We start from the raw sequence: 23,267 nt of genomic DNA on the forward strand, positions 1-23,267 counted from the left end.
GAAAGGTAGAGGGATATAGGGAACGCTTCCTCATGCTCAAATGTCTGTATTTCTCCTGAGTGTGAATAGCATTTGCGGGAAGGTGTAGTGGGATGGAACCAACACTGGTTAAGTACCTACCCTGCGCCATGCCACCCCAGGACGGGGACATCACTGCTATTTCATAGAGAAGAAAACCGACCCACGAAGTACCACATAACTTGCCTGGGGCCCATTTGCTGAAAAGTGGTAATGCTGGGAGCCGAAGCAAAGGCTGTCTGGCCCTGCTGATGGACGAATCCATGCTGCCATGCTACCTCCTTGTCCCCAAGTACAGGTAGTCCAGCCCTATTTTTCTTTCTTCCCAAAGTGAGGGGAAACCACTGGAACAGACAGGGAAGGAAAACTCTGGTTAGCCTCCAGCAGCAGTCAACAAAACGGAAGGGTCCAGGCCTCTCTTGACCAAGATGTGGGCGGGGTGTTGATAAGCAGACAGGTACAAAGTGGTCTACACTGGAGAAATACAAAAATAGCACAAGGCCGTCCAAGCAATTCAGTTACAGAGGGAGATGGCACACCCCTGGGGTTTGAGAAGCTTCTGGATCCCATGATTCAGGCTAGATATTTCCCTTCTTCCTCTGTAAGGCCTGGGTGGGGACACCCACCTCACAGGCTTGAGTGCACATAGAAGCCACTTGCTTTCCCACTTTATTTTCTTCTGTTTACTTAATTTATCTTTAGTACATAAACAGGCGGAAGAACATAATGATAAGCAAACGCAACGACGTGAGACGGGATTGGCGGTTCTGTGGCATGGGACAGCAGTTGAAGGGTTAATTCAGTCTTTCTGCAAAATAAACTGTGTTCCAAAGTGTTTTCGCTGTGCTCACACAAAATGAATGCATTACACTGTAGTTGCTGACATATAATGTGCATCTTTTAATGCCAGCGACACGGCCTTAAAGATGGCTTCATCCTGCCTAATGAAAAGAATCAAAAAATACTTCAAAAGACTCACTTAGATCCACATAAAATTCCTATTCTCTGATGCAGTGCTCTACCAGTGACTGTTAAGTATGTTATCTCCTCGGTAAAGCTGCGGTAAGCTCATGCATTTTAATAAACAATTCTTGCTCGAACTTCCAAACTGCATCCTGCAATGCAGGGCCATTTGTGTATACACAGCATTCTGCTTCTGGCTACTTATCAGTCCATTTCATGACATTTTTAACTGCAGGGCTTGCTTGTGTGCCCTGAGACACATCAGACCTTGAAGAAGAGCAATTCCCTTCAAGGTTTTAGTCCAGGAGCACCGTTCTGTACAAGAGAGCGGTTAAATTTGGGGAAATGACAAAGGCGGGGACAGGTAGTGCTTTGGGGTAGGTAAGCGAAAGTCGCTTGGAATTAGAGAAGGAAAAAGGCAGAATGAGGAAGTGCACACCATCAAATTATACTGAGAAGATGCTAGCTGGGGAATTTAAGGGGTGAGACAGTGTGAAGATTGGACCAAAGTAATCCTGTGCCTGATCTCTCCCCTGCCAGAGAATAGGCCCCACACAACAGAGAGGTGTCCCTCCCCTTAATGGGACAAAGGTGTTCAGAAAGGTTTTCAACAAACATTTATTGAGTGCCCTCTACTTAGCACCGGATGAGGTCCTATGAGGAAAATACAAGGTCTATGAGAGGGAGATAATGCAGGGGCAGTGGGGGCTCAAAGAAGGAAAAGACAGAAACAAAAAAAGTGGCTTCAGGGAAGAAGGGGGCTTAGGAGGATGAGCAGGATTTCCATGTGTGGCCAGTGGGGACTTCCCAGACTAAGAGAATGGTATCCACAAAGGGATGGTCATGGGAGAGGCGGGAGACTTTGCAGAGATCTCCTATCCAGTCTGGCTGGAGCACGGTTACGGTTATGGGAGACAAGGCTGGAAACGCAGGGTGGGGCCGGCAGGAAGGCTTGGCCTGCAAGCCAGCCGGGAGGAGAGCATTGACTTTTCTGAGGAACCGGATGATATCATCCAAGTTAGCTTTTCATTAGCTCTACCTGGATCTTCTATCCCAGATAAATTAGGAAGTGGGACTAGAGGCTGGAGACGAGGAGACTGGCTTGGAGTTTCCACCTCTGGTCCAGATGGGAGGTAAGGGGCCTGGATACGGGAGGCAGCAGTGAGAATGGAAAGCAGGGATGTGGGGTGGACAGTTCTGAAAGACATGAAGAGGGAGATACAGGAGCTGGTTACTTATTGAGTCACTGTGAATAATAAGATATTAACTGATAATAATAGCCTACACTGTGGAGTACTCATTCTATGTCAGGCGCTGGGTGCTAAATGGTTTACATGCCTTCTCTTGTGTAAACCTCACAGAAACTCCCAGGTAGGAGTTGCTATAAGGGAGAGGAAGGAATCAAAGATAAGCAGCAGAACTGTAGCCTCCAGAGACTGGTAGACCAATGGTAGCGCTAGGACAGCTAGGGAAGTCAGGACATTGAGTTTGCGGTCTCTTGACCCTGGCACGTGTGGCAGCCATCCAGGGAAAGAAGGTATCCTGCCAGCTGTGGTGTTTGGAGCCATAGGAGAATTGAAGGAGGTTGGAGGAATATGAAGAGATGATCTGAAAAGGTGAAGGGCTGGGGCGCCTGGCTGGCTCGGTCGGTTAAGCGTCTGACTTTGGCTCAGGTCACGATCTCTCAGTTGGTGAGTTCAAGCCCCGCGTCGGGCTCTGTGCTGACAGCTCGGAGCCTGGCGCCTGCTTCGGAATCTGTGTCTCCCTCTCTCTCTGCCCCTCCCCCTGGTCGTGCTCTGTCTCTCTCTGTCTCTCAAAAAATGAATAAATGTTAAAAAGAAAAAAAAAAGAAAAAGAAAAGAAAAGGTGAAGGGTGGGCAAACACAGTAATCTAGAAGAGGCTGTGGAGAAAAGGAGTAAGGACCCTCTCTTAGAGACTTTCTTAAACCCAGGGCAGTGTGAAGAGATGTCTCCTGGAGAGAACAGCCAGGGAGATGACATGAAAGGAATTCAGGTTGCGGGAAATTGTGTGAGCTGGAGAGTGTCTGAGACCAGCTTAAACTCTTAGTCACTCTGTTCACAACAGCAGGAGTTTCCAGTGGACCCCATGGAAGGAGAAAATCGGGTGTGAGGAAAATGAGATGGGAAAGGTGGGCTTGAGAGGGCTGTGAGTAGGGAAAAGGGCATTGGACTGGGGGGAAGAAGGTGGCCGCAGATGAGGTAGGGTGGAATCCCTGGGAACCATGGGCACGTGCTGGGCCTGCCTCGGTGGCATCTGGGGTCCCAAAACCACCACGGAGGAGACTGGGAAGGTAAGGAGGCAAGGAAAAGGTCTTCTGGAAATTTGCTGTGAGGAGCTCATCTGAGTTCTCTCCATCCTGCTGGAAAATGATGTTCTCAGCAAGCCAGTCAAAGGTTGGTTTAGCAAGCATACACAACCCCATTCCACCCCTTGGTTCTCCCTGACTTACAATTAGCTCTTTGGGTTGCCATCCCAGCTTAACCTCTTTCTTCTCTGAAGTGCGGAAATCCAAGTAATCTTACCAGTTAACCCCTGTCCTGTGATTATGGCATCACATCCTTGTGTCCCAGCTTTTTCAAAAAATCTTTTCCAACATCCCATTCTCCCCCGACTAATGTCCTAGGCAACTCTTCACAGGATAAAAGATTCTAAATAATTTACAGTATCATATTTCAAGCACTGAATAGATCCCCCCCCCCCAAATTGAAAGCTATTATTTAAATAACTGCAGGATGTCAGAATCTCAAACCACATGGGACTGGGAGCCAAGGGTGCAAGATTGTTATGATCTTCCTTTGTGCCCAAGTGCCACAGAGCTCAGATGTCAGGTGTTGAAGTAGGAAAACACTTTATTGTTTGCCTTTTTTAACATAAATACAGTTAGATGTGCATCCATTGACGGATACCTTATTGCAAGCCTCAGTTTTTCAAAATGTCACTTACAGATTGAACTGTGTTCCCCCACACCCCCAAAAAAGATGTATTGAAGTCCTAACCCCAGTTTCTCAGAATGTGACCTTATTTGGAAGTAGGGTCCGTAAAGAGGTAACCAAGTCAAAGTGAGGTCATTAGGGTGGTTCCCAACCCAAAGTAACCGATGTCCTTACAAAAAGGAGGAAAGAGACAGGCTCCCAAAAAAGGAATATAGTGTGAAAACACAATGGGAGAAGAGACCATGTGACCACGTTGATGAATCTGGAAGCTGAGGGAGGCCAAGAACCGGCAGCATACAACAGAAGCTAAAAGAGACAAGGGAAGGTTTTTCCCCAGAGCCGTCAGAGAGAGACTGGCTCTTGCCTCCACCTTGATCTCAGACTTCTAGCCTCTAGGCAATAAACTTGCGTTGTTTTAAGCCTCCAGGTTTTTGGTACTTTGTTACAACAGCCTGAGGAAAATAATACGGTTACCAAAATGAAAACGTTCCCCTGAACGAACGATAGGCACTACTGCTTCCAGACGGAAGAGAAAGATTTTTCAAAAATCAGCTCCAGAGAGCATGACACACAGGAGACATGGTAATTAATGCCCCCTACATATGTAATGCCAGACAGTTCTCTGTATTAAGGTCAGTGTCCTTTCGTTCAACCTGCCCTGTGAAGAGAATGGTCATTCTTTCATTGATGGCTCCCTCTTTCTCCGGTTTCAGGTTCTATGGTTAGGAGAAAGTCCTGGTTCCTTACCCGAGCTGGCGTTTGCATGGTTAAGAAACTCGTTACCTCTGCACCCAGGGAGTGTGAATGAAGATGTACCTCAAAGCCCATCAGGGGGGTGTTCTGGGTCCACATACACTTCCAGAGATGTCATTAATGGACAGGAGAGATAATCCATGTCTAATCCTTCAAGGATAAATGGAGGCACGGAGGTCCTAAATGACTAACATGACTTGCCCAAGGTCTCCTAAGACATTTCAAAATACTGTTCTGAGCTTTCAAGGTTGTTTGGTTTAAAAAAAATTTTTTTTAACTTTTATTTATTTTTGAGACAGAGAGAGAGAGAACATGAACAGGAAGGGTCAGAGAAAGAGGGAGACACAGAATCCGAAACAGGCTCCAGGATCTGAGCTGTCAGCACAGAGCCCGACGTGGGGCTCGAACCCACAGACTGCGAGATCATGACCTGAGCCGAAGTCGGACGCTTAACCAACTGAGCCACCCAGGCGCCCCTAGGTTGTTTGGTTTTAATGTGGATTGTGAGTTAAGGATGTGAAAATGAGAACTATTTGAGGAATTAATTCATAACTCCCACTGCTTCTCTTTCTGACTGAGCTGGAGCCAGGGTTAGAAAGAAGCAGAATATTCTACATTAGGAAGGGTCACAAAGAAAAAAACAAGCCCATTTGAAAGACCTGCTTAGTTAAAACCTCCTAATGATACAGCTACTATGGAAAACAGGTTAACGGTTTCCTACAAAGTTAACCATAAATTTGTCACGTGGCCCAGGAATTCCACTCTTAGATATCTACCTCGAAGTAGAACTAGGTACACACGAAAACTGGTGCACAAATGTTCACACTGCATAACAGCTAAAGAGTAGAAACAACCCAGATGTCCATCAACTGGTGAATGAATAAATATGCAGTCTGTCCATATGCTGAAATACTATTCAGTAATAAAAAGATTAAATGCTGATACATGTGGCAACACGGATGGAGCTCAGAAAGGTTATGCTAACTGAAAGAAGCCAGACAAAACATTACTTACTGTGTGATTCCATTTATATGAAATATCCAGAAGAAATAACTTGATAGAGACAGAAAGTAGACTAGCAGCTGCCTGGGGTGGGGGGTGGGAATGGGGTATGGGAGCGAGGGATCACTGTCAATGGGTATGGGGGGATCTTACTCCAATGACGGAAGTGTTCTGAAACTAAACTGTAAATCATGATTGCACAACTTGAAACACTGAGTAAAAATTGTTGAATTACATGCTTAAAATGGTTGAACTTTATGGTATGTAAACTATACCTCAATGAAGCTGTTCATGAAAAGAGAAAGAACGGAGTATCAATGAGCCTTAAAAGTGATGGCAAGTCTAACACCTGCTACACCACGGATGAACCTTCAGGACTTTATGCCAAGTGGAATAAGCCAGTCACAAAAGGAAAATTGCTGGATTCCACTTTAGCTGAGGTCCCTAGAGTAGTCAAATCCATAGAGACAGCAAGCAGAATGGTGGTTGCTGAGGAGGGGAGTGGTGCGAGTGGGGAAGTATTGTTTAGAGGGTGCAGTTTCCCTTTGGGAAGATGAAAAAGTTCTGGAAATGGATGGTGTGATGGATTCATAATGTGAATGTGCTTAGTGCCAGGGAACTGCACATTTTAAAAAAAGTTAAAATGGCACCTTTTATGTTGTGTATATTTTATACAATTGAGAGAGAGATTGAGAGAAACGCCTATGTCTCTGTAAGCAAACTGCCTGTTTCTGAAAGATGAAACAGGTCTGAAACATCTCATGTTATCTTTAAGTCACTGAGCCTTAGTCATTCAGAAGACCATCAGTTTTTAAACTCCTGTAGGAAAGAGATCGATTCATAATTCTATGAAGTCACAGAAACTCCAGGCCTATTGCTGCCTGATAAATCATGGATGAGAAAACATCACATGCTTTCCTGTTCAACCATCTCACCGTTGGACATCCTTCTCCCCTTGCCTCGCCCAAGGCAGCTTCGGGTTTGCCTTTTACTAGGTCAGTAGGCTTGTGAATGTCCTGACCTCTGCGTTGTTTTTGTGACATTACCTCTGGGACCCAGTAATCATTCTCCAAACCCAGCCATGTGAATGTCATTACACGGATCGTATCTTAGGGGCTGTCACTTGCAAAGGTAAGCCAGTGCTCTGAATCAAATTTGCCTGAGGAATGTTCAATGGAAGGAAAAAAAAAAAAGGCTTCTATTTATCTAAAAAGGACGCGTCATTTGCCACCTGCTGTAAAGTTTTATAAGCATGTTGAAAAACAAAATGTTTCCTTTGCCTATTCCCCTTAAAGTGGTCTTTTCTCTTCCCCCCCTTTTTTTTATGGTTCTCATAGGAAACATACCCTAAGAGGATTGAAAGCCAATTTTTTGGACTCTTAAAGCATTTTACTAATAACCAGCATTGGCCCTTTCTAGGAGTAAAATCCCATTTGGATACAGCACAACTGTATAAGATGTAACTCTGAGGACATCTTATTTCTCTCCATGTTCTACCGTGTTGTGAGACCAAAAATACTTTTACCCACTTCCTCCTTTCATGTTTCTGAGAGCATGAATTGAGTGACAGGACAGATGGTGCGTGATTTCTGTGCTGGGTGGGGTGGGACGGGATGACAAGGGGGAGCAAATAAACCTTCTCATCTAGGACCTGTAGATACGTGCCCCCTTCCTTCAATTTCAGGCCTGCGATATGTAATTGATGTGGATTATCTATAACTTAACTATCCAACCCCAGGGCGTCCTACAAACACTGGCTCTTATTAGCAAATTACTTCTCCCCAAGTCATAATGTCGTAGAATTAGCATTTTCATGTGGGGAAGACTTGCATAGTCAGAACAGTCAATAATCAAGTATAGAAGACTGGGGGTGGGGGGCAGGGAGTGGCTTATTTATTTTTCGGATGCCCTGTTTAAACTCCCAGACAGCATTGCCCACAATATCGCCCTTGCTGTACTTTGTGGAGTCAGGGTAACCTGCTTGTGGATTTACAGCCGTAACTGGTTTCTGACATCTAGAAATGGTGGCTGAGAGGCTCCCAGAAGGATGCTTGGTAGAATGTCCTGTGGTCACAGAAGGTAGCAGAGTCACCAAGCTTTGCAGTGACCAATGAATGGGGGAAGGGGACCACTGACCATCCCGTGTCTAGAAAGGGGGAGGGGAGAAAACCTCCAACTAATTTACTGGAAAGCCCCAGGCCTTGTTAAGGAGGCTTTAGGATAATAGCTCTTTTGACTGTTCAGTTTTTTCCCCTTTTAGAAGTGGCAGTGGTGGCTGGCAGAGAGAGCCATGGAGAGAGCAGGGCAGGAAAGGGGTCAAAAGACACGTGATGGGGCTGATTAACAAGTAGGCTTTTTAAGCAGTGGCCAGGGGACACCTGCAGCTCTTCTAGACTTGCTTGCCCAGTAGGGGTTGTTTGAATGAGAAAACAGCTTCCAAAAAGATGTAACACAAGAGCATAAAAGGAAAAAGAAAAAATGTGCATTTGTGAGATGAGGGAATTGTAGAGTTTTATCCCTGATTCTTCTCTAAAGAAACCTTTTATTATCTAATATTCTCATCAGTAGGTCAAGGCTCACAAGATGAGGAGAAAGGGCTCATCACCAGGGCACTGTGCTGGTGTTTTCCTCAAAAAGGAATTTGCTTTCAAACAGACATGTATTCACTAATCTCTTTTCTTAAAAAAAAAAAAAGAGAGAGAGAGAGAGAGAAAGACAAGAAAGAAAGAAAGAAAACCACAAACACAAAATCTCTTCCAACTCAGCTGACTGAGTCCGAGTGGGGATGACAGCAGCATTCACTTGCATGATCCCACAGAGCTAGTGTCCAGAATGAAAATAAATGTGACTTTTCAAATCAGGGCATAGTGTTGCTTTGTTTGTAATTCAATTAAAGAACAGGCATTACAATGTTATTGTATGACAGGGGAGATAATGAAGACATCCACATCTTTTGGGCTGCAATAAAGCAACACCTGTACTTGACAGATTGGCATCAGTATCTTAAGAAAGCCAGAAGGGGACAGTTCCTGATTTCCAAGGGGCTGTTCTGAGTGTGGTGGGGGTGAAGGAGCAAAGGGACAAAATCCCCATACCTTCCAGAGTCAACCAGCTTAGCCCAGCTCTATACCAGATGGTTATGTTTCATATCTACTGATATTTCCTATAATTAATAAAGCCTTCCTTGATAAAAACCAATTGTGTGATTAGACAGACAGATAGATATGATCCATAGATCTATCTATCTGATATCTAACTCTCCCTATTGAGATACTAACTTGCCCAAGAAGGTCAGCCATTTAAATTTGGTTTTAGCCAGACTTGAAAGGAATTAAATGGAGTATCATCATTGCCACCTTTGGAAAGTCATCATTGCCACCATGATTCTGGAAGCAGGATTGGATGTTCCTACTTAGCGCTTTCACTGGCCTCAATTTCCTTGTCTGTAAAATACAGTTAGTGATACCTTTCTCAAGCGGTTGCTTTAAAAATTAAGCAAGCTAAGTTATGTAAAATGCCTAGTTCAGAACCTGATGTCTTCGGTCTTACTACGTTTGGGCTATTATAACAGAGTGCCATAAACAACAGACATTTATTTCTCACAGTTCTGGAGGCTGGGAAGTCTATGATCAAGGCACCAGCAGACTCAGTGTCTGGTGAGAGCCCACTTCCTGGTTCACAGAAGACTGTCTTTTTGCTGTGTCTTCATATGGTGGAAGGGGTGAAGGAGCTCTCTGGGGTCTATTTTATAAAGACACTCATCCCATTCAGGAGTGTTCCACTCTTAGGACCTAATCAGCTTCCAAAGATCCCACCTCCTAATACCATCACCTTGGGGGGAGGTTTCAATATATAAACTTTGGGGTGACCCAAACCATTAGTCTATAGTACCTGGAATACATTACACTCAATAAAGGATGGATGTTGTTAGAGCATTCATCAGAAAGTTAAATCTATTCATTCACTCATTCAGCACATTTTTATTGAGGACACACCCTGTGCCAGGCTCTAAGCAAGGCCTAGTGATACAGTGATGAGCTAAACAGATATGCTTCCTGACTTTCTGAACTGGGCAGGATAGTGGGAGTGGCTGGGAGGCAATGACACAGCCAAACAGAACCATGCATTTTTTTAATATTATATACCCTTCTTTAAAAAATTTTGTTTATTTACTTTCAACAGAGAGAGAGAGAGAGAGAGAGCACGAGCGTGGGAGGGGCAGAGAGAGAAGGAGACACAGAATCTGAAGCATAGGCTCCAGGCTCTGAGCTGTCAGCACAGAGCCCAACATAGGGCTTGAACCCATAAACTGTGAGATCATGACCTGAGCCGAAGTCGGATGCTTAACCGACTGAATCACCCAGGCGCCCCTAAATTTTTTTTTTATTGAAGTATAATTAACATACAGTATTTATTAGTTTCAGGTATAGGGACCATGCATTCTTTTTTTTTTTTAAGTTTTATTTATTTATTTTGAGAAAGACAGAGACAGTATGAGCAGGGGAGGGGCAGAGACAGAGGAAGAGAGAAAGAATCCCAGGCAGGCTCTACACTGTCAATGCAGAGCCAGACGTGGGGCTCGGACTCATGAAACTGCAAGCTCATGACCTGAGCAGAAATCAAGAGTTGGATGCTTAACTGACTGAGCCACCGAGGCGCCCCTAGGGACCATGCGTTCTTGATGGCAAATTGTGACAGGTGTTCTGAAGGGCAATACTTTATTAGGTCACAGAGCAGGGGACTCCACTTCCCAGAGAGTTAACGAGGTCTTCCTGATGACTCATATTGTGGCTGAGGTTGCAAGGATGGCGGGTGACCACTTGGAGAGTGAAGCATGACACGGAAGCGGGATGTGGGAAAGGGTATCTGTTCTGTTGTGTTTCATTTCATGCTCTTGCAGGATCAGGATATTTATTGGTGTGAATTTGGAAGAACTAAATTCCAGCGCTTTTTCTGGCATCTGAGTTGTTACTCTCTGGCGTCACAGGGGATGCAGACAATGCAAAGGAGGGAGATTAAGGGGTTTTCAGGAAAGACACCTGGGTGAGGATAATGGAGGCAAATAGGAAGGCACCAATAGGATCCTGGGGTAAAGCCACGAAGCACTGAGCTGCGAGTCAGCAGAGCTGAATTCTGTTCCTGGCTAGGAGTTCTAGTTTACAGATGAGAAAACTGGGGTTCAAAAGATTATGTATTCACCCAGGATATACCCCTAGTAGGTGGTGGAACTTAGACTACAATCCAGGCCTTTTTACCCCAGGTCTTTTGACTACAGCACAAATGGAAGATTTGAGAAAATAACTCCTAAGTTTCTTTAATAAAGTTCAATGTTATGAAAGATCCCTATAGTGTTTCCTTAACAGCATAACAGAAGAAGAAGATGAAGGAGAAGAAGGACAAGGAGGAGGAGGAGGAGAGAGAGGAAGAAGAAGAGGAAGGAGAAGAAGGAGAAAGAGAAGAAGTGTAAAGTAAGGTAAGCAAGGAGAGGAAAGAGAGACAGAAAGAAAAAGAGAAAGAAAAGAGAAAAGAAAAGAAGGGGAAAAAATCTTAAATTCTATTTATGACTTTTCAACTTTGGAATTTGTCCAATTTAATTATTTATAGATGCATTAAAATTCACATCAGAGCGTTCACCAGTCGAAGGTTTTGTCTCCATTTCACCGTAAGGGCAAACACTAGAAAGACATGGGACTTCTCCACCATATTATCATAATGGTTATTTCAGCCAATGCTTGGTTATTATCTGTGCCAAATGCAGGGCAAACTGTGGAGGCATGAACCCCACAGAGAGTTCCAAACCGTTCTGAGTCATTAGCTCCAATATCCTCGCAGCTCTGAAAGCAGCCAAGCTGGAGGTCTTTGCTAAGCTTCGTTCCCTTAACCTCTTTCCACGCTATTGTTTTAAGCCTATAGGTTAAGAAATCAAAGACAGTGCAAAGAAAGTTTACTTTGCCCTCAGGGTAGACAGCAAGTTAAATCACCAAGTTGACATTAACATCTCAGTCTAGGCATTCCTTGTCCTTTTGTTACTGGCACCAAACCTATTTTTTTAAATGTTTGTTTATTTATTTTGAGAGGGGGGGGGTGGGCAGAGGGAAAGGGAGAGACAGAATCCCCAGCAGACTCCTCGCTGATAATGTGATGAGGAGGGGCTTGGTGTCACAAACTATAGATCATGACCTGAGCCAAAATCGAGGGTCGGACGCTTAGCCGACTGAACCGCTCAGGCGCCCCACTTGCAACAAACCTTCCTTTGGTTTCTCCAAGTGTGAGCCAAATATGCTTCTCCTTTGGCATTTCCTTATTCCCTAAACCACAGTGACTGAAGACACTGTTCTTCGTGCCCATGTCTGCTTCGGCTGCCCCGCCCCCCCCCCCCCCCCCACCGGCTGCCAGACACACTGTTTTTCTCTTTACATTTTTGTAAGAAATCTAAATGTCTTGTCATTTAAACATAATATCAAAGTCTCCAAGGTGTTTATTTCTGTTTCTCTATTAGAAGAAAGGGAGCATGATAAAAATCGTGCGCTGTCGTTCTCATAGAATTTCAATATTTTAAAACTAAAATGTTGCTAAGAGGCGCATCTCTCCCGCTCACCAAAAAACCTTAATTTAATAAAAAAAAAATGTTTAAAAAATTAGAATCTGGGGTGCCTGGTGGCTCAGTTGGTAGAGCGTGTGACTCTTGTTCTTGGAGTTGTCATTTTTTTTAATGTCTATTTTTGAGAGAGACACACACACACAGAGCACAAGTGGGTGAGGGGCAGAGAGAGAGGGAGACACAGAATCCAAAGCAGGCTCCAGGATCTGAGCTGTCAGCACAGAGCCCGATGCGGGGCTCGAACTCACAGACTGCAAGATCATGACCTGAGCCGAAGTCGGACTCTTTACTGACTGAGCCACTTAGGCGCCTGCTGAGGCCCATATTAAATGAGCTTAAAAAAAATAAAAAAGCAGAATCTCCTTTTTTTTGTGGAATAAAGACTCAGGACTGACTTTGGAACTTGTTATTAGTATTATGTAGAAATAGCTCCTGGGCTCTTTACGGAATAGAAAGTGACCAGAATTGAGATACTCTGAGGTGATTGATACACATACAAAAATAAACATCTATGAAAACAGCATGTTAATAGTAGACTTATTTTTATCCAATGTTATAGTAAAACAGAAAGATCTTCTCAACACTGGCCCCAAATTCCATTATTTAAGACTTTTCAAGAGGCATATCTAGGAATGTACAGACCAGAAAGTGCAGTGGCTTTCCAAGACCATAGAGAAAGAAAATAAGGGCAGTTCCTGTTAGCATACAAACTATTTCAAAGAAAACCAGATCCTTTTTTAAGCAGGAAATGACCCTATTTGGGGGATGAGGCCATTAGAAAACGTTTGTGTTCAGAAATGTATGTCATCTGCGTGTCATGAGATCCCCAGTCTAAGATATAACTCAAGACTGGCTACATTGGGTCCTATCATGGGAGAGTGATCTCATTTACTTAAGAAAAGAAAAGATATTGTTGCCCTTTGGGATGCTAATACTAGATCACCATACAGACACTTCCCTCATTTCTCTTAACAACCTATCAAGTGTGTATAAACTATGAGGTTATATAAAGTCTATATAGTTCCGTAAGGTTTCCAACTACCTTGCAAAGTAATACTTAATTTACTTCTTCCAAATTCTGTCATTTTTCTACCTTCAAAGGATAATTCGACTTCCTCTTTGGGCTCTGGGGAAGCAGTTCATACTCTCTCACCACTCTGATTTCCTCAAATCTCTCTGGGTCTTTCCCTAAGCTTCCATAGACCAGTGCACTGTAGACATGCCTCCTTAAATCTGTCCTCAGTTGACAGATGCATTCACCCTACGGATGAGTTTTTCCTTCCATATTTTTTATTTTAATCAGTTCCACCTATAAAGCTCTTTACTCACCCCGCTGCCTCCATCTAAATTCTATTCATCTTGCAAAGTTCATTTTGAGGTCACTGCCCCCACACCTCGTTCTTCTTGTTCTCCACCTGTGACCTCCTATATCATTTATATTGGTCCCCCTTCATTACTTCCACACCTTGTTTCATTGTTCTTCCCCATTTTACAGTTTTCTTTCTTGCTCTTGCCTTGTCAGTCAGCCCAAAGGTCAGAAACCCCGATTTACACTCATTTTACATCCCTCTTAACCTGTAGGAGTGAGCTTTCCATGTAAGAGGAGCCATATGTGTTTTAGAGTCTTTGATGGTTTCCCTGCCAATCTTTGCCAAGAATATAATCAGTCTAAGTCTGTCCTCTTGAGTTTATTCTCTACCTGGATCGTTCTGTTGCTGTCTATGCACACAGGATGCCTGAGAGAACAGCAGAAGCTTGTGATTTTAATATAAAGAAGGAGAAAAGGGATTCAGTGGATTAGCATGCTGGTAGATGAATACTGTGCAGTGGACAGATTTCCTGGAGACATCTAAGAATTCCATGATATCTTTGTGTGAAAGAAGGAAAAATAAATTGTGTTGAATCCAAGTCATTTCTGGGTCCTGAAACAATTATTACTCGTTCTAAGTTAATCCACTGGCCTTCTGGATTTTATATACTGTATCAGTCTCATAGGCTTGTCCTGCCACAGACACCATGGCCGATGTTCAGGGTGCTGATAACAGCCCAGGTTCTCTGCCCTGGGCAAGCCCACCACACACACCTGGTTCACATCACCACTTTTCTGAGCCAGGGGCCTCATCTGTCCCTTACACAGTCTCTAACATTACAAGCTCAGTGCTAAGCCGACAGCAAAGTGATGGGTTGCTAAAAAAAGTCGGTACAATCTTAGCACCATTGCAGTGTTGGGTGATGGGCTACTGGGCAGAGCTAAGGCCTAGCAGAGCCAAAGAGTCTGGACACTGCTGATGAGAAACAGTAAGAGCCTGGAAGCTGTATCACCCAGAAAAGAAGGTTTCATGGAAAGGGGGGAGCAGCAGGATTAAATTCCACCTATATGTGATAGAGGGTAATATGGAAGTAGGCCTTTGTGTAGACGAAAGCTAGGACTCGTGAGGGTAAATTATAAGGAGGCTCAGTAAGTTTATGGATGCGGACAGCAAGCTCCCAACACTGGTAAAATGTATGGACTTGAGTTCAGATAATTAACCAAGATTTTATGGAAGAGGGGCGCCTGGGTGGCTCAGTCGGTTGGGCGTCCGACTTCGGCCCAGGTCGTGATCTCACGGCCCGTGAGTTTGAGCCCTGCGTCGGGCTCTGTGCTGACTGCTCGGAGCCTGGAGCCTGCTTCGGAGTCAGTGTCTCCCTCTCTCTCTGAGCCTCCCTCGTTCATGCTCTGTCTCTCTCTGTCTCAAAAATAAATAAATGTTTTTTTTTAAAAAAAAGATTTTATGGAAGAGCTTCCTGCATTGCATGGGGCTAAAAAGTAGGCGCTTCCTGGGGCGCCTGGGTGGCGCAGTCGGTTAAGCGTCCGACTTCAGCCAGGTCACCATCTCGCGGTCCGTGAGTTCGAGCCCCGCGTCAGGCTCTGGGCTGATGGCTCGGAGCCTGGAGCCTGTTTCCGATTCTGTGTCTCCCTCTCTCTCTGCCCCTCTCCCGTTCATGCTCTGTCTCTCTCTGTCCCAAAAATAAATAAAAAACGTTGAAAAAAAAAATTAAAAAAAAAAAAAGTAGGCGCTTCCTAATGCTGTATACAAATTACTCTAACTCTGAGATCCTTTGAGTGTTATTACAATTTTCAATTAACTTATGTCTTTTCATGGGATGTAGTCACTGTAAACAAATAAGATTCCAGCTTCTGATATGAAGATAAATCAAGATTTCATGCAAGGGCAGGACTTAGAAGGTGGGGGTGGTGCATGGGAAGGTTTGCCCAATATCGGTCTTGATATCTTCCTTGGAGTAGTTTTTCTTGAGAACATGGTGGTTATGCAGAAGGCAATACTGACTTTCTTCCCTCCTTCCCAGTATACCACTCGATACATTAACCAGATTTAAGGTATTTGAAAACCTCTAAAAGTTTGAAAAACACCGATCGGTTGCTTTAAATGTGTCCAGCCTTCTTTTCATGTCAACTTACAACAGATAGGAGTGGCAAATAATTAAACTTTTGGGGGGATTGTTCTTTGGAGAAAAAGTGCCATTTGCTATTTTTATACATACTATCACATTTATTCTCTAAATTAATTCCATCAGAGAAGCATCAGTATTCCAATTTTACAGTGGACAGAGTTGGGGAAAGCAAGATGCTTACACAAGTTCACACACCCATCAAGTTGTGGAGCTTGTCTCTGAATCTAGGCCAGCGCCAGCCATATATCCTGCATACTCTGGGAAGACAGAAGGCAACGTTTAGAGATGCCCCTTACTTCCGAAAAGAATGGCTTGGCTTTAGAAGGATACAGCAGTATTTGCTTAGCAGACAAGAACTCCCGCTTTGGCACTGGTGTGAGGTTGACTATCACCCCTGGTCTCTAGAGTGCCCTTCAGCAAGTTCATTCATTTCTCTAGGTCTCTGTATCCTTGTTTGACAAATGGGAGTGCTGATAGTACCTTCCTCGTGGGATGTAATTAATAGTAAATGAAAGAACACGTAGAAAGCACCTAGCATAGCATGAACATAGAAAGTTAAGTTCCAGACATTATGAAGAACATATTCTTTTTCACCTTATAGCTCTCTACTCAGAAGGTTGCTGGTGAGGGTCAGAAGACATTAGTGTAGAGCTAAGTTATAGGGAAACAGCAGAGGAGAGAGAGACAGGACAAGCAGATTGTGCCTTGGAAGTTAGGTTTATCTGGTAACAGTAGCACTCTTACTGGCTGTAATGCATTCCTCTGTAAAAGGAATCCTCTCCCTACCTCCCTCTCAGTGCCTCACACAGTGCTCACATGCTCACTGTCCCATTCACTCAGGTAGATGGTCTCATTTGGAGGAAGAAAAGAGCACACCGCTTAGAAAAGGCAGTAATTCACCACTTACACAAAGTACAGACTGGGGTGATAAACAGCTTGGTGATCATGATGAATGGTATTGTTCCCAGGACCTCAAAGCAAAGTACAGACTACACTCACGATGAAGGCAACAGTAGGTCAGAGCTGCACGAATGACTTAGACACATTCCCCTGTGGGAAGACCCCATTTTGCAGAGAAAAAAGCAGATGCAAAACTCCGAGCCAATGAGGGGCATGCTTGGCACCGGGAAAGGAAATGTTTAAATTATATTCCGGAGGTAATTCAGTAGCTCGAGCTACCGGTGATGCAATTTGAGGTGTTCCCTTCCATCGGAAAGACCTAGATGCTCTTATATTTCTTTCGACGCCCCCTTCCCACCGGTCAAACCTCTTATTTCACTTCCCTTCACCTTCTTACAGTAACTGGGATTTAACCATACTGTTTCTGCTAACAGTGCCTGCCTTGTAATCCAATTGTAACTTGGGCTGGCACTTAAAGTGACACATCGCTGTCCCCGAAGCTCCTTTGCTAACTTAGGAGCAGCGCCCCTGACTTTTGTAGCTTTTCAAGGCAAATGAGAAACATGCCTTATTTATTTTATTCATTCATTCATTCATTCATTCATTCATTCATTTTATTTAATTTATTATTTGCCTCTCCACTCTACCTTCTTGAGTTGCAGTCCAGGCATAGAAAGAGGGCAACCAAACTCACTCGGATGACGTGCTTTTAGTGCCCTTCTGAAGCCAGAATGAGAATGAGGCTCCTCTTCCTGGGGGACCATGCCTGCAGCATCTTCGTGCAGCAAGGTTAACACTGACTTGATGTTTTCAACCTTCAAATAGATAGGGAGAAGGTTTGATAAATAAACCCAGGCACTGGCAAACTCGGCAGAAGTATTGAGAATTGGGTGGAGGACAGGGCTTGCCCTCTGCTGCTTCCCTTCCTTCTCCTTTCTGCTCACCTGAGGTCTGGGAGAGCATGCAGGGTCAGTAAGGCTTTCAGAATTGCCCTTCTTCATTTTCCAGGAATCGTGGTCTTTCTCTCCCTCCGGACACTTGCACGATCATACACCTCTTTCTCGGAAGTCACATTTAGTGAGGCGTAATTTCTATATAGTAAATTCACCCTTTTTAGGTATTGCAGATCTACGAATCTTGGCAAACACCTGCAGTCTTGTGACCACCACCACAATCAGGATACAGAATACTTTCATCACCCCAGAAAGTTTCTTCATACCCCTTTGGAGTCAACCCCTTCCTGCCATCTCTAGCCCCTGGCAATCGCTCATCTGTCCCTCTAGTTTTGCCTTCTCTGGAATATCATATTAGGAGAATCATACACCACATAGTATTTTGTGTCCGGCTTCTTTCACTTAGTGTAAGGCTTTTGAGATATATCCGTGTAGCTCCATGTAGTAGCAATTTGTTCTTTTTTTTTTTTTTTTTTTTTTACTTCTAAGTAGTATTCCATGACATGGATATTCGAAAATTTGTTTACCCATCCACCAGGAGATGGATATTTGATTAGTTTGTGCATTTTGGTGATTTTGAATGGAAATTGATTTCAAAAGGATTTTTTTTTTTTTTTTTTGCAAGTTAGGTCAATATTGTTTTTTAGTAACTTACCATAACTTACTCATGTAACAATTAGCAACTATACTTTTGGTTTGATTTGATACTAAGAAATTATCTTTTAGGGTGCCTGGGTGGCTCAGTTGGTTAAGCAGCTAACTTCGGCTCAGGTCATGCATGATCTCATGGTTTGTGAGTTCTACCCCACGGCAGGCTCTGTCCTGACAGCTGGAGCCTGGAGTCTGCCTCGGATTCTGTGTCTCCCTCTCTTTCTGCCCCTCTGCTGCTCATGCTCTGTCTCTCTCTATCCCTCTCAAAAATTAAACATTAAAAGAAAAATTTTTAAAAAAGAAATTATCTTTTGCCTTTTCAGCTGAAGCATTTGTTCCAAAATATGATCATAACCAGGGCAGGCTGGCCATGGGAACTTGTCACAGATGTTTCAACAGGCAGTCTTCTTTCTGTACTTGCCATTCAAGGCCTGTGACTTTCCACTTGGAGAGCAGAGCACTACCTCTTATCCCTATCTGAACAGGCAAATGTACTGCTGGCCAAAGGGACTGAGAAGGTGGCCATTATAGCTGCCCAAGGTCCAGCAGTCCCTTTTTCAATAAGGCCATGATGTCAATAATTGTATGTGAACGGATTGTCAAGTTCCTCCATAGGAAACTAGGGGCTCAACTTTAATTCTTCAAACTGTTACATATTGAAAATTTCATACCTGAGAAGGAAGAAGAGCAGTACCTATAAAGACATCAAATTGCCAAGATGTGTTAAATGCTGATTTATCATATAGCGAATGCACTTAAAATGGAATTTGTGTTTTAGATACATTCGCCTCAGGCATCATAGTGTTACAACATGCCGTGGTATTGTGGTATCATGTTGCAAAACTATCCCTGTTGAAACTTCCCTCTCTCTCTAACCTCCTTCTTTTCCCAGAAAGGGGGGGGGGAGGAGAGAAAAAGGGGTTAGGGAGTGGAGAAGAAGGAAGTAGAAAACTTAGGTCTTAATACAGCAGTTTTTATCTTAGAATCTCAAAAGTTGTTTTCAGAATCAACCCGCTTGCCAGAATCAACCTGACTGCCAGGACAGGGGAAACTAGGGAGGAAGTAGAAAGAATTTTTGTGGAGAACCACAATGTGGTGGTTAATTTCATGTGTCAACTTGGCTGGGCCATGGGTTACCCAGATATTTGGTCAAACATTATTCGGGATGTTTCTGCTGAAAATATTTTTTGAATGAGATTAACATTTAAATTTGTGGACTGTGAGTAGAGTGTATTACTTCCATAATGCCGGTGGGCCCCGTCCAGTCAGTTGAGGCCTGAATAGAACACAGTCTTGACCTCAGGAACAAGAAGAAATTCTGCCAGACAACTGCCTCTGGATTTGAACTGCAACTTTGCCCCTGAGTCTCCAGCCTGCCATGCAGATTTTCGATTTATCATACTTCCACAATTACAGGGGCCAATTCCTTAAAATCTCTCTCTCTCCCAACCCCTTCTCTTTCCACACACACACACACACACACACACACACACACACACACACACACACATCCTGTTGGTTCTGTTTCTCTGGAGAACCTTGACTAACACACGCCACAAGTCAGTGGCAGATTGAGTGCAGTGGTTGATGACAGAGGCTCTGGAGCCAATTATCTGACCTCAAATGAAGGCTCTGTCAATCATCAGCTGGGTTCAGTTTCCTCATCTGGGAGGCAAGTCTACTCCCCTTGTGGAAATGTGAAGGCACAAGGGCTCTAGGAACCCAGCTGCAATCATCATTATAATTAATATCTGAGTCCGAGTGGCACTTCTTTAAAAATTGGCCCAGGTTTGCAAAGAAATGTACTGTTTCTAGAAGCCTTGAATATGGCAGTGTTCACAAGTTTTGGGATGACGGAACAGTTATATCTAGGTAAGCCTTTCTATCAAGATTTATCTACTTGTTATCAAGTACTTACAATGCAGAGTTTTACCTAAATTCAATCCACCAAACAAACACACAGTGAACATTATTATCCCAATTTTATAGGTAAAGAAACAGGCAGAGAGGTGAAGAATGTCACCTGAGGTCACACAATAAGGCAATAGCACAGACCTTGGGGGACTTGTCACCACAACATCAAACTGAAAGCAAGACACACATGCCCATACACACACACACATGTGCACACATGCACAAAAACTCCTAAAGAATCACAAAACTTCCACAGTTGGGAAAATATTAGACAATTTATTCCAACCCTCTCTCAAGCCATTAATCTCTTCCCTAGCATCCGCTTAAACGAGCACTGAGCCTCAGCTAAATATTTTCTGTCCAGGAACCCAACGGCTACTGAAGCAGCTATTTCTATTTTTGGATAGCTCTAAATGCATCACTTTGCTGTTTTGTTTGCTTCTTATACAAGCCCAGTCTATTTACCAATGTCTCCTCCCCTTCGGTGACAATCCTGTACCTGGGAGCCAGGCAGGCTATTTGCACACGGGTATGTGCTTCCCTTGTCCAATTCATCTTAATTTGAACGATCTATGTGGCAGAGTAATTTTGAAATATCAAGTAGTTTTGTTGGTGCGTTTACACATTTCTATGTACCTGCCTTGTCCTTCCTTCATAAATCACCTAGGACATTTCTGTCTACTGCCTCAAGGAAGGGAAAACAGTGGAAGACTGAGGACACAGCCAATTCTGGGACAGAGCAGAAGGAGCGTTGCATTGGAAGGAACTTTTCAGGTACCAGTGAGGACACCGGTGTGCCTGATGACGAGGGCCTCTCCGGGATGCCGGCCCAGATGGGCAATGTCCAAGGACTAGATGAATCCCAGACTCCATAGTGCCCTAGACACCACAATGGGGCATGAAACAAAATTTCAGTTGGGTGATAGAAGAATCTAGTTATAGTCCTCGCTCAACTGAGTGTACCGAATGAGATCTACATCGGCTTTAATTCCTCAATGAAAAGAAACTAGAGAAAATGATTCTCTGCCTTGGGAATAGTCTTATCCCTGGAAGGGTCTGGATAGAAGGGTGGGAAATCATGGTCCCAAGAAAATACCCTGAGAGTCATGGGCATATATGTTTATCTTATATTGGTTCCTCAGCTCATTCCATCCAGCTGTCAATATTTCTTCAAAAAAATTTTTAGTAAGGGCTTGGTGCATGCCAGCAATGTGCCGATCACTGGAAAATCAAAGACAAGGGAGCTTGTTATCAGGAGGAGAACTAAAATGTAAGCAAGCACGTGGGAATGACAAAATTAAATTGGTTTAAAAACATGTAAGATGGTCTCAGTTTCCTTTCCTCTTAAAGGATCTGCTTAAAGGAAGTTACCTGAATTTTTATTTTTAAAAGTGATTATTATTAAGTAGCCAAGGTGCTATTGAATCTATCTCTTGAACCTCGTGAGACCCTGAAAGAGACCGTCAGGGAGTAGAAATTCTAGAGAGCTGAACTTTACAATCGTTGGGATCACCCTGTGGAGTGCAACTCCACTCATAGTTCACAGGCAGGCAGGCTAGGCAGTGTTTGGCTTTCTTGCTGGTGATTGTGGCCTTTTGTAGGACAATGTAAAGGCATGAACTAGATAACACTATTGAGCAGTGGTGCTCTGTGCTTGACACGTATTATTTTATTTCATCCTAGCAACAACCAATGAAATAAGTACCATTGTTAACTTGTATTATTGATAAGGAAATAAAAGCTTAGAAGCTAAAGTAACATACACGGGTAGTTAGGGGTAGCGCAAAAATTCAAGTCCAAGTCTGATCCAGAACAAAATCATTTACCTGCTATATATTATTGCTCCCTAAAAAAATGCAGAACAGACATTTTAAAACCCAAAGAGTTATACATCAGTCCTTCTGGACTAGTATCCTTCTGGATCTATTATGAATGCCAGTATCATGAGTAACAGACTTCTCAAGGATCTCATTTTTTACTAGTTTGGGAATTAGTCATATGGCCCAACCACCTTTAAGAGGAGGACACAAATAATTACTTTAAAACTTGAGACAGTTTAACCGAATTACTCAGGAAAAGGGCAATCCGGTTTTAAACAAAGACAAGCTGAAACTCTGCAAAATGTTCTTATGGTAGCTACTTGACTATTAAGATTCTCTTAATAAAGTGGTAAACTGTCATAAAAAAAAAAAACTTGGAACATTATCTGGGTTTGGGAACTACGAAGTCAGTGATTCTTCTGGGATTATCTCTTTTGAATTAGCGCAAGTCATGGCATGCCAAGAAAATTACTCTCCAAAGCACAAGAAACACGTCTAGTGTGGCTGGTACCCTTGTTTACATAACAGTGTTTATGCTGTATGCATAGATACACATCCACACACTGTATACACACACCTTTCAGGCACACCAGTTGAGAGGTTTTTGTGGTTTGCCATTCTTCCATTGCTTCCAAGAGACCAGAGTTAGCCCTGTCTTCATTCTATGACTCTTCTGTTCCAATCTAAGACTATATTTGCTTTGGCTTTTTCCTTTTGTGTGGAATCCACACTGATGATCTCACAGCAGGTTGCATTCAGTATTGCACCTCCTTCTCCTCTCCAACAATTTCCCATCACCCCTCATTATCACTGTTTTCACGTGCTCTGTAGATTTGTTTCCTGGACAAATGTCCAGGCAGTGATGAGGTTAGTCACGTACTGCTAGAGTAATGACACCATAAAGAAGGTGGGGGGGGGGGGTGCCCAAGGGTGGTGCCTGCTGTAAGACGTCATAGGAACATGGGGGAGGGGGATGGGAAGAGCTAGCTATTACAGCACAAGGGATATTTCCCAGCAGAGATGGTATCCGATCAGGATCTCATAGGATGAGTAATAGCTGTTCCCAAGAAAGCGAAACCACATGGAAGGGCAGGGAAGAGTCTGGACCGAAGGATGCACCACCTCATTTGTTTTGGAGACCCTTACCTTTGAGCGAGCTCCTGCTTCACCCCACTGCCTGCTGCCACAGTGTGGACGCTACCAGGGGAAGATCGAGGAAGCCATCTTTGAAATTGACAAAATGCCTTCTGACCTCTGACCTCAGTTAAGCTCTAACTTCTCTGT

The 23,267-nt window shown here is 43.6% G+C and overlaps 1 long non-coding RNA gene across 1 annotated transcript; it reads right to left on the bottom strand.

Moving 5' to 3' along the window:
• Nucleotides 1-1,581: 1,581 nt before the first annotated feature.
• LOC122237855 lies at nucleotides 1,582-23,267 on the bottom strand. The gene is made up of 3 exons (XR_006216548.1): nucleotides 23,130-23,267; nucleotides 17,293-17,460; nucleotides 1,582-2,178 (listed from the first exon to the last, which is right to left on the bottom strand). It is a non-coding gene; the product is annotated as an uncharacterized LOC122237855 (long non-coding RNA).

The sequence above is a fragment of the Panthera tigris genome, chromosome B1 (assembly GCF_018350195.1).
Source record: "Panthera tigris isolate Pti1 chromosome B1, P.tigris_Pti1_mat1.1, whole genome shotgun sequence".
Classification (NCBI taxonomy): Eukaryota; Metazoa; Chordata; class Mammalia; order Carnivora; family Felidae; genus Panthera; species Panthera tigris.